Consider the following 14,651-nt stretch of genomic DNA (forward strand, 5'->3'; position numbering starts at 1 on the left):
GCTGTATCATTGTATTCTTTCCAGTGGAAGTGTTCACTTGTACAACTGCAGCTATATATTTTTTCTTTTCTTTAGAAAAAGACCAATGTGGGAAGATGAAGGCAAGGAAACCCAATGTTCTTGGGTTCCTAAATGATTTCTAAGGCTTCCCTTGTGGCTCAGCTGGTAAAGAATCCAGCCTGCAATGTGGGAGACCTGGGTTTGATCCCTGGGTTAGGAAGATCCCCTGGAAAAGGGAAGGACTACCCACTCCAGTATTCTGGCCTGGAGAATTCCAAGGACTGTATAGCCCTGGGGTCGCAGATTCAGACACACTGAGTGACTTTCACTTTCACTTTCAAATGATCTCATTGTTTGTAATGCGTGTTTGTTTTTTTCTGCCAGCCTCAAACATCTCAAGAAACAAACAAAAAGTGCCTTATTACAGAGCAACACTCGCTCAGCGGTTCAGGTTGACAAGGACACCTTAGAGCTGTTTCTTCTGACTTCGTATAGTTGGATCCTCTTAGCATTCAGTGATACTGAACTAGTGATTCTCATTAATCTAGGGGTTTTTTGAAGCTGATGATACAGTGTTTCTTATAGTTTAAAATTCTTTCTCTACTTAGCCTTTTTACACATTTACAGTTCTACTCTGGATTAGTGAGGGTGCTGCCTTTCTGGAACCATCTGAATGAGTTTATAACCCGTAGGGCCCAGGTCTGCTTTCAAGGTTATGCGTTGAGTTAGGAGATGACAGGATGACAACAGAAAAATGGAAGTGCTTTTCCCCACCAGCCTCTCTCACCATCTGATGTGTGGAATTTTTTCCAGCTTTCACAGCTGAGGCATTGCTAATTGTTGAATTTGCATTAAGATTGTAAGCTCTGGCAAGCCTGAAATTCATTTTGGCTCATGTCCTCAGCCTCATTCCACAAATAGTATCTCCAGCTCCAAATGCTGAGGCCAAGGGAGAAGCTCCCGAGGAGTGTAAGGCAGTGTAAGACATAACTTTGGCCTTTTCTTATTGTAGACGGATGCATTTGATAAAAGTAGAAAAGAATTCAAAAACTTAGAAAATGTTCCCTTAGCAATACCTTTCATGTGTCATTTTAAACCAAATTACTTAACATTCTGTGGGGGAGGGACTGATTTTCTGTTCATTAGGAGCAATTTGGGCAGAGGGAAAATTAGTTTTTTTTTTTGGCGGGGGGGCGTGGATTTTGATCATTTCCTTCCAGCTTCTTTCAGTTCTAGCCAACAACTCAAAGATGGTAGCTATGTGGGAGGTCGATCTGTGTTTAAATCAACACTGACTCAACATATATCCAAGCCTTGCTTCAGAATTCATCATGTGGTGATAGCAAAAACAATTTCAAGGGTAAATGAACATTTTTTGAAGGTGGGGATTTTTTGTTGCTGAAAATACTGCATTAAATGATTATGCTTCTCTGAGTTGTAAAGAGCTAATATGGACAGGTTTTTACAGTGTGAAGATTTTTTTCTTCCTATAATTTCAGTTGATTTTACTAAAAATGGAATAGGGAGTGTCAAAGGGAGGAGTCAAATTGCAAACCCACTCCCACTTTTTCCCTTCCTATTAATCACATGCAGTCACTTTCTAGAGAGCAATTAGGATAAGCAACAATTTCGTCATCTTAAAATTAGCTTTTAAGAGCATCCATCTATATTCAGAGATTTAATAAACACATCTCAGCTCAACCACCTACATCTACCATGATATTATAAAATGTGATCCCTTCTCCTCTGCATTTTCCCTAGACTGATGATTATTTTATTTTCTTAATGAATGAAGAATGCCTTTAGATGTCAGTTATCAAATTGGCAAATAATCCTGTTTAATAGCCAAGAAAAGAACAAAGGAAAAGACAGACTGTCCCCTCCTCCAAATGAAAAATTCAAAGAAATATGTTTGGTTTGATGAATTCTGAGAGGAAAAAAATGTGAGACCAATAAATCACTGATTTTATTGCATGTTTTGAATTTTGAATTGTTTTGGGATAATATGGAAGCAATTGCAAACAACTGGAACAGTTCAGTTCTTAAACAATTTGCATATAAACAGGAGGAAAAAATTATCATACTAGAGTTATTTATTTCTTGATGAAAAGAGCAGAAACAACATTAAGACCTTGTGATCAGTTTTTCCAGATGCCTGAGTTTATAGTATAAATGTTTACATTGAGGGGAAAGAACTGATTTTGTAACTCTAACTTTCAGAACTTAGATTGGAGTTAGAATTGGGGGGTGGGTAAGAGGGAGGTGTCAGAGTCTTTGTGACCCTGTAAACTGTAGCCCACCAGGCTATATATATATATATTTAAGTATATGTATTTATGCACACACACACACACATATATATGTATATGTATATTTAGTCATTCAGTCGTGTCCAATTCTTTGTGACCCCATGGGCTGTCTATGAGCTTCCCCAGTGGTGCTAGATGGCAGAACCCATCTGCCAATGGAGGAGATGTAAGAGATGTGGGTTCAGTCTCTGGGTTGGGAAGATCCCCTGGAGAAGGGCATGGCGACCCACTTCAGTATCCTTGCTTGGACAATCGCATGGACAGAGAAGCTCTGTGAGCTACAGTACATAGGGTCACACAGAGTTGGACACAACTGAAGCCACTGAACACGCATGGATTGTCTATACGCTTATGGCTGATTCATGTTGCTGTATGGCAGAAACCAACACAACATTGTAAATTGTCCTCCATTGAAAAATAATAATAATACAAAAGGAAGCAGAATTGGGGAGTGGAGGTGGGAAACAAAGAATATTACAGGTTATATGTTGCTGTGTGATAAATCACTCCAGACCTGAGTGATTAAGCCGCAGTCCCTGTATCATCTCTCATGATTGTTAAAATACGGTAGTTCTACTTATAGTTTTTGGAGTAAATTTTATATTGTTTCTATAGTGGCTGAAATTTCCATTCCCATCAACAGTGTAGACTTTTAATGATGTCCATTTTGACAGGTTTAGGTAATATCACATTGTGGTTTTGATTTGCATTTCTCTAATACTTAGCAATGCTGAGCATCTTTTCATGTGCCCGTTATCCATCTGTATGTCTCTTAACACACTTTTAATCTTGCTCTGTTTGTTTTTAGAAGAAACTGTAAATAGGTATTTAAATACTCTTGTTTACATTTAACCTTCCAAAAAGTAGTACTCTCAGAATTTAAAACACAAGGGCTATTTTAAGTGCTTTGAATGATGGGAACAGATTCTTTTCTCTTAGGCTGACTGTATGGGGGACTCAGGAACATTTGCTGTTCTCTAGATCCATCCATCTACTCTCAGATTTAGCTGGTACTTGAGGTCTGACTTGGATAAATTGGGAGCAACATTATGATGAATCCCCATGCTTATTCCTTAGATGAAATTGGTTCTGAGCTGCAGTCAAAATTAGGAAAACTTTTGAGAGTCAAGCTTTGGGTCCAATGACCTTTTTCTGCATCCTCAATGTTAAGGTCCGGCTAGTGGGTAAGAGTTGTGGCTACAGAGTAAACTGATGAGAATTCTAGAAGAATCTCCTCTCCTGCCCCAGGAGTTTCAAATCGGCCAAGTGGTTCCTAGGGTAATACCAGCTTTTCTTTCCTCAGGCAGTTCAGTGAGATAATGCAGTGTCTATAAATGATAAACAGTTAGGCACAATTTAGGTATCATAGTAGCAGCAGATTATAAGGGAGAAAGTATAGCATTTGGAATCAGAGACCCAGGGATCCAATTTTAGCTATATCACCTAACGACTGGTGAGCTTGGTGATGCAGGTTTGTTTTTTTCTTTTTTAAATTTTAGGTTCATAATTATAAAATGAAAGCATGACTATCATGGGTTGAATTATGTCCCCTCCTCCACGAATTCATAGGTTGAACTTTTAACCTCCAGTTCCTCAGAATGTGAGTGTATTTGAGATATATCTTTAAAAGGTAATTAACTTAAAGTTTTATGGATGGGGTCTAATGCTATATGCTGTTGCTGTTTAGTTGCTAAGTCATGTCTGACTCTTTGTGACCCCATGGACTGTAGCTCGCCAGGCTCCTCTGTCCATGGGATTTCCCAGGCAAGAATACTAGAGAGGGTTGCCATTGCCTTCTCTAGGAATGCAATATGACTGGTGTTCTTATATGAAAAGAAGATTAGAACACAAATGAACACAATGCATAGATGAGATACCCAATGAGAATGGCCATCTACAAGCCAAGGGGAGAGGTCTTTGAAGAAACCAACGGTGCCAACATTTTGATTTTGGACTTCTACCATCCAGAATTTTGAGAAAATATATTTCTGTTGTTCACATTGCCTTGTCTTTGTTACTCTATTATAGCAGACCCAGCAAACTTATGCATTGCCTTTGGAAAGGTTTTTAAATATTCAAATCACTGTGTAAATATAAAATTATTAGTAAAACAATATTTGTAGCTACTATCCCAAATATTTGGAGACTGAAGGAATTTGAGAATTGGGTAGATTCCACAAAGTTCCCAGCTATGGAGATTTCCCCAGAACATCAATAATCAGTGTGTCAAAGGGTGTTTCTTGACTTGGGCTCATTTAGTAGCAAAATGTGATGGAAATGGAGGCATTTCCTAATTCTGGCCAGGCTATGAAACCCAGAAAGAAAGTAAGGAAGCTCTTTGTTCTGTGGTCCTACATTAGTTAATGGCTGTCTTTCAGCCCAGAAGGAGAATCTAGTTCCCTCTGTATCACTCAGAATTCCCAAGAGTAGCTGAGCTAGCAGCCAGTTTCTAGGAAAGAATTTGAGTCATGGGACGAAAGTGTGGTTATTATTTAAGAAAAGGGAATCACCTCAGGTGATTTGTAAGAGACAGAATAAATACACTAAAGTCTGGGTGCTTATTTTTATTTGTGTTGGATAGAAGTAATTTTTTTTAGTCTATACTTTTCAACTCAGTATTTATTTAGTCAAGCTCCTGGAGTACTGGGCACTGCCCTGAGAGCATTATGGGGTAGATTGAATACACTAAAATCACCAGCCCTTTCTTTGAAGTCGATACAACATAATTTGTGTGAGACAGGCTGAAAGCAGCCAGGCAATTGTGCACTGAGTTTGCAAGGGAAAGAAAAAAAGTATGTAAGATTAAGTTCGGAGAAAATTTCTGTACTTATGTCTTTTAGTCTGAGAACGCAACTTTTTAGAGTCTGCATGGAGGAGTCAGTCATTCACTATTAAAAAGACTTGGAATCCATATTTAGGGTGTTCACAGCAGATTTTTAATTTAGTGTCTTCTTCCTCCTTCTATCCCCCACTCTCCTAAAGGAATGCTATAATTTCCATGTACAAGTTTTCATGAGCTCTGACCCCACTAAGAGAATTATAATGATGAAAACCTTGGCAAAAAGGATTATCAACTCGGAAGCAGGGTATGAAAAGAATAGATTCTTCAATAACTTTTGTATGACACCCAATTTGTAAGTTTTTTTTTTTAAAGACAAAACTATGAGGATTAAAGCACTCAATTTGATAGCAATGAGCAATGCAAAAATTATAGTGAATTGGAACAAATTATCATCAGTGAAATGCTTTGATCAACCTGACATGAAAGCCATTTGTAACTATAAATGGTTCCTTATTAGGCAGATTAATTGTGTTGATCTGTTTTGGGGGTGAAATTTAAGGTAGGTAATGATGGTAAACATTAGCAAAGGAACCATTATCCTGTAGGATTTGTCAGGGCATTTCACTTCTATTAATATCACTTACACAGAAGCAATCATTTCATTAGGAATTTTATCACTAAATTCATTTTTTTTTAAATGAACCCTTTAGGGGGAAAAAATGAGTTAAAAGTGCTTTCAAAGAGGAAGTGCGTGCCAGCGTGTGCTCAGTTGTGTCCAACTCTTTGTGATCCCAAGGACTGTAGCCTGCTAGGCTCCTCCATCCATGGAATTTTCCAGGCAAGAAATATTGGAGTGAGTTGCCATTTCCTACTCCAAGGGATCTTCCCAACCCAGGGAACCCATATCTCTTGGGTCTCCTGCATTTATAGGCAGATTTCTTACTGCTAGTGCCACCTGGGAAGCCCTTATAGAAGAAAACACAAACTTTCATTAAAAAAAAAAAAATGCGTTTCCAAGTTAGAACTCATTGAGATGAGGGCAAGGTGAAATACAGGGGTGAATTACTCTTAGGAGAGAGCAGCAATGGTAGAGATTTAGGAGAGATTTAAGCTGGACGTTGAGGAGGCTGGACGTGGCTCTTCCTATATCTGTGACTGAATCTGAGGCAACCACTCCTTCCGCTAAGGAAATATCATGATCATCTTCCCCTTCTCCTTCCTCCTACATCTCTCCTTACTCAGTCAAGAGGAACAGTGTGGTAGATGATTTTCATGGCTTTAGAAGATATACTGTAGTCTCAGGCTATGTACAAAATGCCTGGACCCATTACAAGTTTTCGCAGAGTTATTAGAGGCTGCTGGTGCCAGCCCACCTTGAAATGACTTCGGACGAGTGGGCTGTAGGTCTGGAGCAACAGACCTGTCGAACAGTGGCACACCAGTCAGTACAGCTGTTAAGAGGTGGGATGAGCCAGTGTGGTTGCTTTTATTTCTTTTGAATTCCTGTTAGCAGCAAGGCCCATCTCCATTTTGGTAGTTGGGTGCAAAGGGACAGTAGGGTTGTCTTCGGTTCAATTCAGTTCAATCGCTCAGTAGTGTCCGACTCGTTGCCCAGGTCAGTATGGGTGTCAGTAGAAAAATGCTTTCTTAATAAAGATTTGCTTGTACCTTGCCTAACATGCTGCTGCCCAACACATGTTTTGGTGAGCAGGTTGGAAGGACAGGAGATGATATGAGCTCTGTCGTAAGTATCTTGGGTAAACACCTGGATGTAACTTTCCCAGGGAGACTGGGGGGACACTCTCTGGAAACGGGGACACAGTGATGAGTTTAAGTCCTGTTAGACAACTTTCTAGGGTACATGCTCAGAGATTCTTAATGCATATTATTGCTTTACTCTTACCACAAATAAATATGTGTTATTTTAGAACACTGAGAAAATACAGAGAAACAAAAGTGAGATAATGAGTGGATTGAAACTTTCCACCTGAATAGAAGCACAGTTTACATAGAAGTGTCCATTTTTCTGATCTCTTTCTTTGCATGTACATTTATACATATATACACAGCAAATACAGATTTACCAAAATGTGATTGTTTTATTATAAACATTGTTTTCAATGGTTGTATAATAGTCATTCTAAGATGATACCATAATGTATTTAAACAAGACTCTATTGTTTCGTATTTCCATTGTTTCTGAATTTCTCTTAGTATAAACCACATTTTCCTGAATATTTATATAGATAATTACATACATACATCCATTATTATTCCTTGGGATGAATCGAAACATGTATAATATCATGTATGAAACGAGTTGCCAGTCCAGGTTCGATGCACGATACTGGATGCTTGGGGCTGGTGCACTGGGACGACCCAGAGGGAGGTTATGGGGAGGGAGGAGGGAGGAGGGTTCAGGATGGGAAACACAGGTATACCTGTGGCGGATTCATTTCGATATTTGGCAAAACTAATACAATATTGTAAAGTTTAAAAATAAAATAAAAAAATAAAGATAACTAAGAACTTCTGATACATATAACCAAATCATCATTCTAAAAATTTGCATCCAGTTATCATGCATTGAACACACATTTACTAACTGAGCACTGCCTAAGGCTAGGGTTGTGCTATGAGATGAGGATTAAGCAGTGACTAAGACAACACACAGAGAAGGCAATGGCACCCCACTCCAGTACTCTTGCCTGGAAAATTCCATGGATGGAGGATCCTGGTGGGCTGCAGTCCATGGGGTCTCTTAAGAGTCGGACATGACTGAGCGACTTCACTTTCACTTTTCACTTTCCTGCATTGGAGAAGGAAATGGCAACCCACTCCACTATTCTTGCCTGGAGAATCCCAGGGACGGGGGAGCCTGGTGGGCTGCTGTCTATGGGGTCGCACAGAGTTGGACACGACTGAAGTGGCTTAGCAGTAAGAGAACACAGACCCTGTCCTAATAGAGACATCACTAAGTATGTAAACAGCAGTATTGGATGTCAGACAGGGGAGACCCAGGGACTACCGGGGCTTAAACAGAACCACACAGAGTTTCCAACAGTGTGTGGGTGTGCCTGTGTCCCTTAGTCCCGGCCAGTGTGTTCTAGTATCACTTCACTTGTGTTGTATATTGAAGTTCACAGAAACGAAGATCGTGGGTAGAACTATGCTTTGCATTTGTCTATCTATACAGTCTAACATAGTGCATGATACAATCTTTTATGATCCCTGTCTCACTTAGAATTCAATCTTTTGAAGCACCTTGTTCAAAGATTTAAATTTAATAAACTGAATCAGCAACTGGGGAGGGAATAGTTTCTCAGGTTACAGAGCCCAGCCATCTGCCTCCAACCCCACTCTTCCCTCAGAGAATGTCAGGCATCCATCTGTGGTGGTGGTGCTGGGGGGACTTTTGATCATCTTTCTTTTAGGGAATACAATGAGTTCATTATATTTTTCTTTTCATACAAGTGTATGTTTTCCCTCCCTAGATTGTGAGTAAGTTAATGAGTTGTATTCACAGTTTTGGGATGCAGGAACTCAAAGTTGCTCAGAAAATGGTTGACTGAGTGACTGAGTGACTGACTGACTGTCACTTGGCTGTTTTACTGCTGCCTGATGACATTTGTTAGGACTTTGGGTTTAAGTTATAGAATTCAGATGTGCTTAAAGAGGCTATTAAAAAAGTATTGAGCTTGTTAGTTTAAACATTCCTCTCAAGTTCTCGTTTTCCTTAAAGTCTTCCTTTATTGTCCCAGGGTAGAGGAGGACAACTCATCATCATTTTAGTGGCATAGCAGGCTTGGGGAGAGGTCTTAGAGTCCTATATAAGGGAAGCCTCAAGTGGACGACAGATGGAGAAACCCGTCCCTATACCAGGCTGATGGTGAAAAGGAGAGAAAAGACTGAGCTGGACATTTGCCCAAGAGGGGCAGGTGTGCTAGGGAAATCGAGGGAGGCACAGAGGACAATGGTTTTCTGTGTGATACCCCAGGAAGCTGCAGAGGCTGGGCCTTAGAGGCACCCTGTTGCCAGAAGTTGAAGTCTCAAGGAGAAAGCAGCTGAGGCTCAGAGTAGAGTGTTCTGCAGCCACTGAGAGGCAGAGGAAGAGGTGCTATTGGAGTGCAAGCAGAAAGAGGCTAGACCATGGATTACTCCAGGGGCTGCAGCTGTGCATGTTGTCAGGGTGTGAGCAGTGGTCAGATGGACAAAAGACTCCTACCAGAGGCCAGAGGCGCCATGGAGCACTAAGAACTTCTGTGCTCCAGAGTCCAAGGCCACATGAGCTCTGTTCCCTTATTACCCAATACCATTAGGACGGAGCTTGCAGACATAGGAGTGAGCGGTTATCCCAGATTAGAGAAAGTCAAGTACGTTTTCTCTCCTCGAAGGCCAGACAAAATTTCTATTTTCTCTGCATATGAGTTGAACTGTGAACAATTTTGCCACTTTTTAGATTAGTTCATCTGTGAGTGGGAATTTATTGGTTCACAGATTCCAAAGGGTTATAAAGGACACAAACTAAGCTGTGAAAAGTGTACGGTCTAACCCGGAGGCAGGAGCTCAGCTTTGTTCTCTTCTAATCTCTGCTTTGTCCACTACCGACCTGCTTTCTCACTATGAATCAGATCCTCCACATGGGGAAGCTTTATATTCTATAGTTTAACCATTAGAGGAAGGGAGGTCTCCCTCAAGGTTGTTTTCCTCTCAAGTTCTAAATCCCAGGGAATGATTGTATTAGTCTACAAGTCGGGGGTCCCATGTGGAACAAATATCTGTATAGTCTGAAGAATGTTATTTCCTTTACTTTAAACATTTTTAAATGTTTTATCTTTATTATTTATTCGGTTGTGTTGGGTCTTTGTTGTCATGGGGGATCTTTCTTGTGGGCCATGGACTTTCTAGTTATGACACGGGCTTAGTTACTCCTGGACGGGTGAAATCTTAGTTCCCTGACCAGGGATCAAAGTCATATCCCTGGCATTGCAAGGTGGATTCTTAACCACTGAACCAATAGGGAAGTGCCTGGCAGGCGGTGTTATTTTTAATGTTCCTCCCTGCTCTTGGGTCAGTTGCCTGATGCTGAACCAGCAAACTATGGTTAAGCAGTGAGGATCGCATAAGTCCAGACTGGTTCCCATGGTGGCCGTGTATTGGAGGGACAGTTCCCAGAAGAGGTAAGAGTGAGGGTGATGGTGAAAGAAAGTGCCAGATATCCACCAACATGACATCACCCCTCTGCCACCATGTATACACTCCCCAGGACATTCTTGTTTCCTGGGGGAGAAATGGTATATTTGCAGACTCCCTCAGGAAAGTCCAGAGTAATCATACCGGCCTCCAAAATGGACCCAGTGATACCACACACGTGGTTTTACCCCATGTTGAATGCAGACTGGCCTGTGTGATAAAAAAAACAGTGAGGCGGATGGAATTATGGCTTTGCAGGCTGGGTCATAAATGGCACTGTGGCTTCCATTTGCTCTTACGGGTTGCTTGGTCTGGTTGTCAGGACACTGAACAAGCCCCGGGAGAGGATTACATGGAGAGGAGCCAAGACCTCCTACCACTCAGCAGCACCAACATGTCAGTCCTGTGAGTGGTCATCTCGCTAGCTGATCCTTTTGTCTTCAGATAATTGCCCTTCTGACTACCGTTTCATGAAGGACTCTTACAAGTCAAACTGCCCATCTAAGTTGCTCCCAAATTCTTGGCCATGAAAAAATGGCAAAGATAATAAGTACTTACTGTTCTTTTTTAAGGTACTAGGTTTTGGAGTAGTTTATTATGTATGATTAATTAGTGTCATGTTCCCAAACCAGGCAAATTAGGGTAAACCTTCCAGGCCTGAAGTAGGCATGATGCCTATCTAACATGACTCAAATAGAGAGGAAATGGCCACAGAAACCTAGTTATTTTCCTTAGATTCTATAGCTAGTCTATTAAAAAAAAAAAAAAGAATACAGAAAACAAAGAATCTCTGACATGTGTTTTTCCTGGTTTGCTAATACCGCTGGAACACTGGGAGAGGAAGTATTAGCGCGGTATATTGAGAGAGGGAGGAAGAAAATAAGAAACACTGGAAAAGTATTTAGTATCTCTGTGTTTTCATCCCCATTCTTTGTCAAGTCATTAAGCCATTTCTGCTCCAACCTCCCTGGGTGGCTGGAGGATCATATGAGATAACAAAGGTGGAAGAGCTCTAAATATTTTCTGCACCTTGCAGATTATCACATGTCATTGTCACAATTGTGAGGACAAAGTGTGGATGTGGGTTAGAATTAGAAACTGGGGAAGAGAGAAAACAGAAGAAATACGTGAAAAGCTGCTTATTTTTCCACCTAAGAAGATGGCCTCCTGATAATAGGAACACATTTTTAGGCAATTTTGGATATTACCTTATTATGATTTGGGAATATCTTTGTATGTCAAAATCTTTGTGTCAGATCTCTCCAGTTGCAGAGTTGGTAACAAGAAGATTCCTAACAATTCTTTGTTTGCTGACACACTCCTGACATCCCCCAGCATAAAGCAAATGCAGCTGGGTGTGAGGGTCACAGCTCTTGCTAATCGCGTGATGCTCACTGATATATGACTTCACCCTCTGAATGTGTTATCTGTATCAGTCTTCCCACAGGGACCTCATACCTCAGCAGGTATATTTCATGAGTAGAGGTGTAACTGATGAATCTTCTAATTTTATAGTCTGAAATGGGATGATAAAATGGTAGATTTATAGATATTGTTTCATTGTGCACAACACTCACGTTTCTTATTCCCATCTGGTGTGAAGAAAAGAAATTTGCTCTCCCTTTAACGTGTCACGCTGTTAAATGTATGTTGCTTAAGATTTTGAGCTGAAGCAGAGCTGCCCACCAGCATAAAAGATACGGTGCTGTGGGCAATACTTTAATGCAAGCAGAACTTAACCTAAGGCGTTTTATTGCCATTGCAGTTGTTTTTTTTTTTTTGGAAGGGGACAATAAACCTTTATATCCTGGCTTATTAACAAAACTTGTCCTCAAATTAGGATGGGCTTTCTTAGATACACACCTGGCTGTCAATTCTTACCCAAATTTCATGCTATTAAGTGTGCAGACTCCTCCATTGTCATAGTGTATCAGAAATTCTGCCCAAGGAGTACATTTTCAACTGCAGCCTTATCAGGCAGCCTTCCTATGGCCATGGAAAATGGCTTCTGATAGATTCCAAGGAATTGAAATTGCAAGCTTCTCTCTTCTGAAACCAGAACCAACATTTCTCCCCAGTACCTAACAGGGACTGCCGTCCTGATTCCACAGATTCCATAGAAACACTATTTTTTTTTTCATGCATATGCTTCAGTAGTAAGCATATTCTCATTAACAAGTCATTTCTTTTATGAGAGAACAATTAGGCATTCATCTTACAATAGATGAGATACACACACACACACAAAATGAGAGTCACAAAGGAGATGAGAGAGGAAAATAAAGGAAAAAGAATGTGTCTGTGTTATTCAAAATCTCCGCATTCAAATGATATTGGTCTTTACATAACTAACAGTTAAAAAAAGAAGAAGACAATGCAAAATGAATCTGTGAAAGAAATGTACACAAAGGAGTGATAAGTATCAAAAGGCAAATCGTCTTTTTTGGAGTGGAGCAGTAGAAATGTCAGGTAGCAGCATTTGTCACTTTATTAACATCAGTGTATACATTTTTTTTCCTTGACATCAGTTGATACTGCTTTATGGTTTTTTACTTCTCACTATTTCATTTCCTAGCACTTTTTCTTTTCTGGATCTGCATCATTCTGAAACCTACCAAATTTTACCTTAATATTGAAAATGACAAGACCTTTTCCGTGTAAAAATAAATGATTAAAAAATTTTAAATTGCATGTTTTCAAAAATACTGTTAAATAAGCAATTTGAGGGCATGTAAATAAAGCACAATTAGGATCGAAAAGCTAACTGTTTTCAAAGGATAAGAGAAAGAGAGATGTTTTTATTAAAATTATAATGATGCAATTTTGTTCTTGCTAATAAATGAACTCCGCATTGCCCCTCCCCACCCCAGTCCTGTAATTGGTTCATCTATTCCTGCACAGCTCTGACCCTCATTGTTTTATAACAACTGCAATATTTCAAATGGAAGCTGAAGATAACTGGCTTAAAGGCTATTGTGAGGTAAGGAGAAGGGAGGAATGTAAGAAAAGATTCTATTTTCAGTAGTTAATTTAAAAAATGCAGATTCCCAAGTGTTGCTTTCAAATACCGTTTTGCTATCTTGCCCTTTCAGTAGCTAGCTGCTGCAACATGCTGAGCTAATTCCTAACTCTTGAGCTCCGTCACTATATGTTAAAGCAGGGGTGGACCCTGTACATTTGGTCTGATTTCTATGGCACACGGTTTATGTGTGTGTGGAAGAGCACATGTATATGCATCCTGTTTACTTTTCTTGGAATCTGTAATATATTTAGACTCTCATTAAATAGCAGATTATGTGCTGTGTGTTCCTGTGGGTGTGCTTCAGAAACCATGTATATTGACTAAGGTACTCAAGAACTCCTAAGAATGTATCAAGTTTGAGGATGGGCATATGTCTTTCAAACTTTCCAGAATGTTTGAGTTTGTTTCTTTATTAACATGGCAACCCACTCCAGTGTTCTTTCCTGGAGAATCCCAGGGACGGGGAAGCCTGGTGGGCTGCCATCTATGGGGTCGCACAGAGTCGGACACGACTGAAGCGACTTAGCAGCAGTAGCAGTATGTTATTAACTGAGGTAAAATTAGTACATAACATTACCCAAGACCCAGGTGTACAACATTATAATTTGACTACAAAGTGATCACCAACCTAAGGTCCAGTCACCATCCATTATCACCCCTTTCACTCACTTTTCCCTCTTTCCAACCCCTTTCCCCTCTGGTAACCACCAAGCTGTTCTCTTTGTCTATGAGTTTGTTTTGTTTGTCCGTTTGTTTTCTTTTTAGAGTCCATACATGAGTGAAATCATATGATCTTTGTCTTTCTCCATCTGACATTTCTCTTAGTATGCAATGGCAAGATTTCATGTTTATGAGGCTAAGTAGTATATCCCATTGTGTGTACGTGTGTATATTATATATATACATACACATTACCTTTTATTTTTTTTGGAGTTTTTAAAAATCTTTAATGTTGTGGATAAAACTTTAGCTATCACACTACCTTTCCTTATCCATTCATCCTTTGATGGATATGTTGTTTTCATATCTTCGCTGTGGTAAATAATACTGCAGTGAACATGCGGTGCACATTGTCTTCTCGAACTTGTGTTTCCGTATTTTTTGGATATAATCTCAGAAGTGATTCCACTAGCTAGATCAGCCAAATACTGGATCAGTATTTTAAAGATTAATTTTAAAGCACAAGATAATGTTATTCAAATCCTCCCTTAAGGATTTGCAAACTCATAAATATTTAAATAGGGAAAAAACTCTATCACTCATCTTATTTTTAATAAAATAATTTGGAGACCAGGTGGCTCAGTAAAGCGTCTGCCTGCAACGTGGGAGACCCAGGTTGATCCCT

The sequence above is a fragment of the Bos indicus genome, chromosome 12, assembly GCF_029378745.1.
Source record: "Bos indicus isolate NIAB-ARS_2022 breed Sahiwal x Tharparkar chromosome 12, NIAB-ARS_B.indTharparkar_mat_pri_1.0, whole genome shotgun sequence".
NCBI lineage: Eukaryota > Metazoa > Chordata > Mammalia > Artiodactyla > Bovidae > Bos > Bos indicus.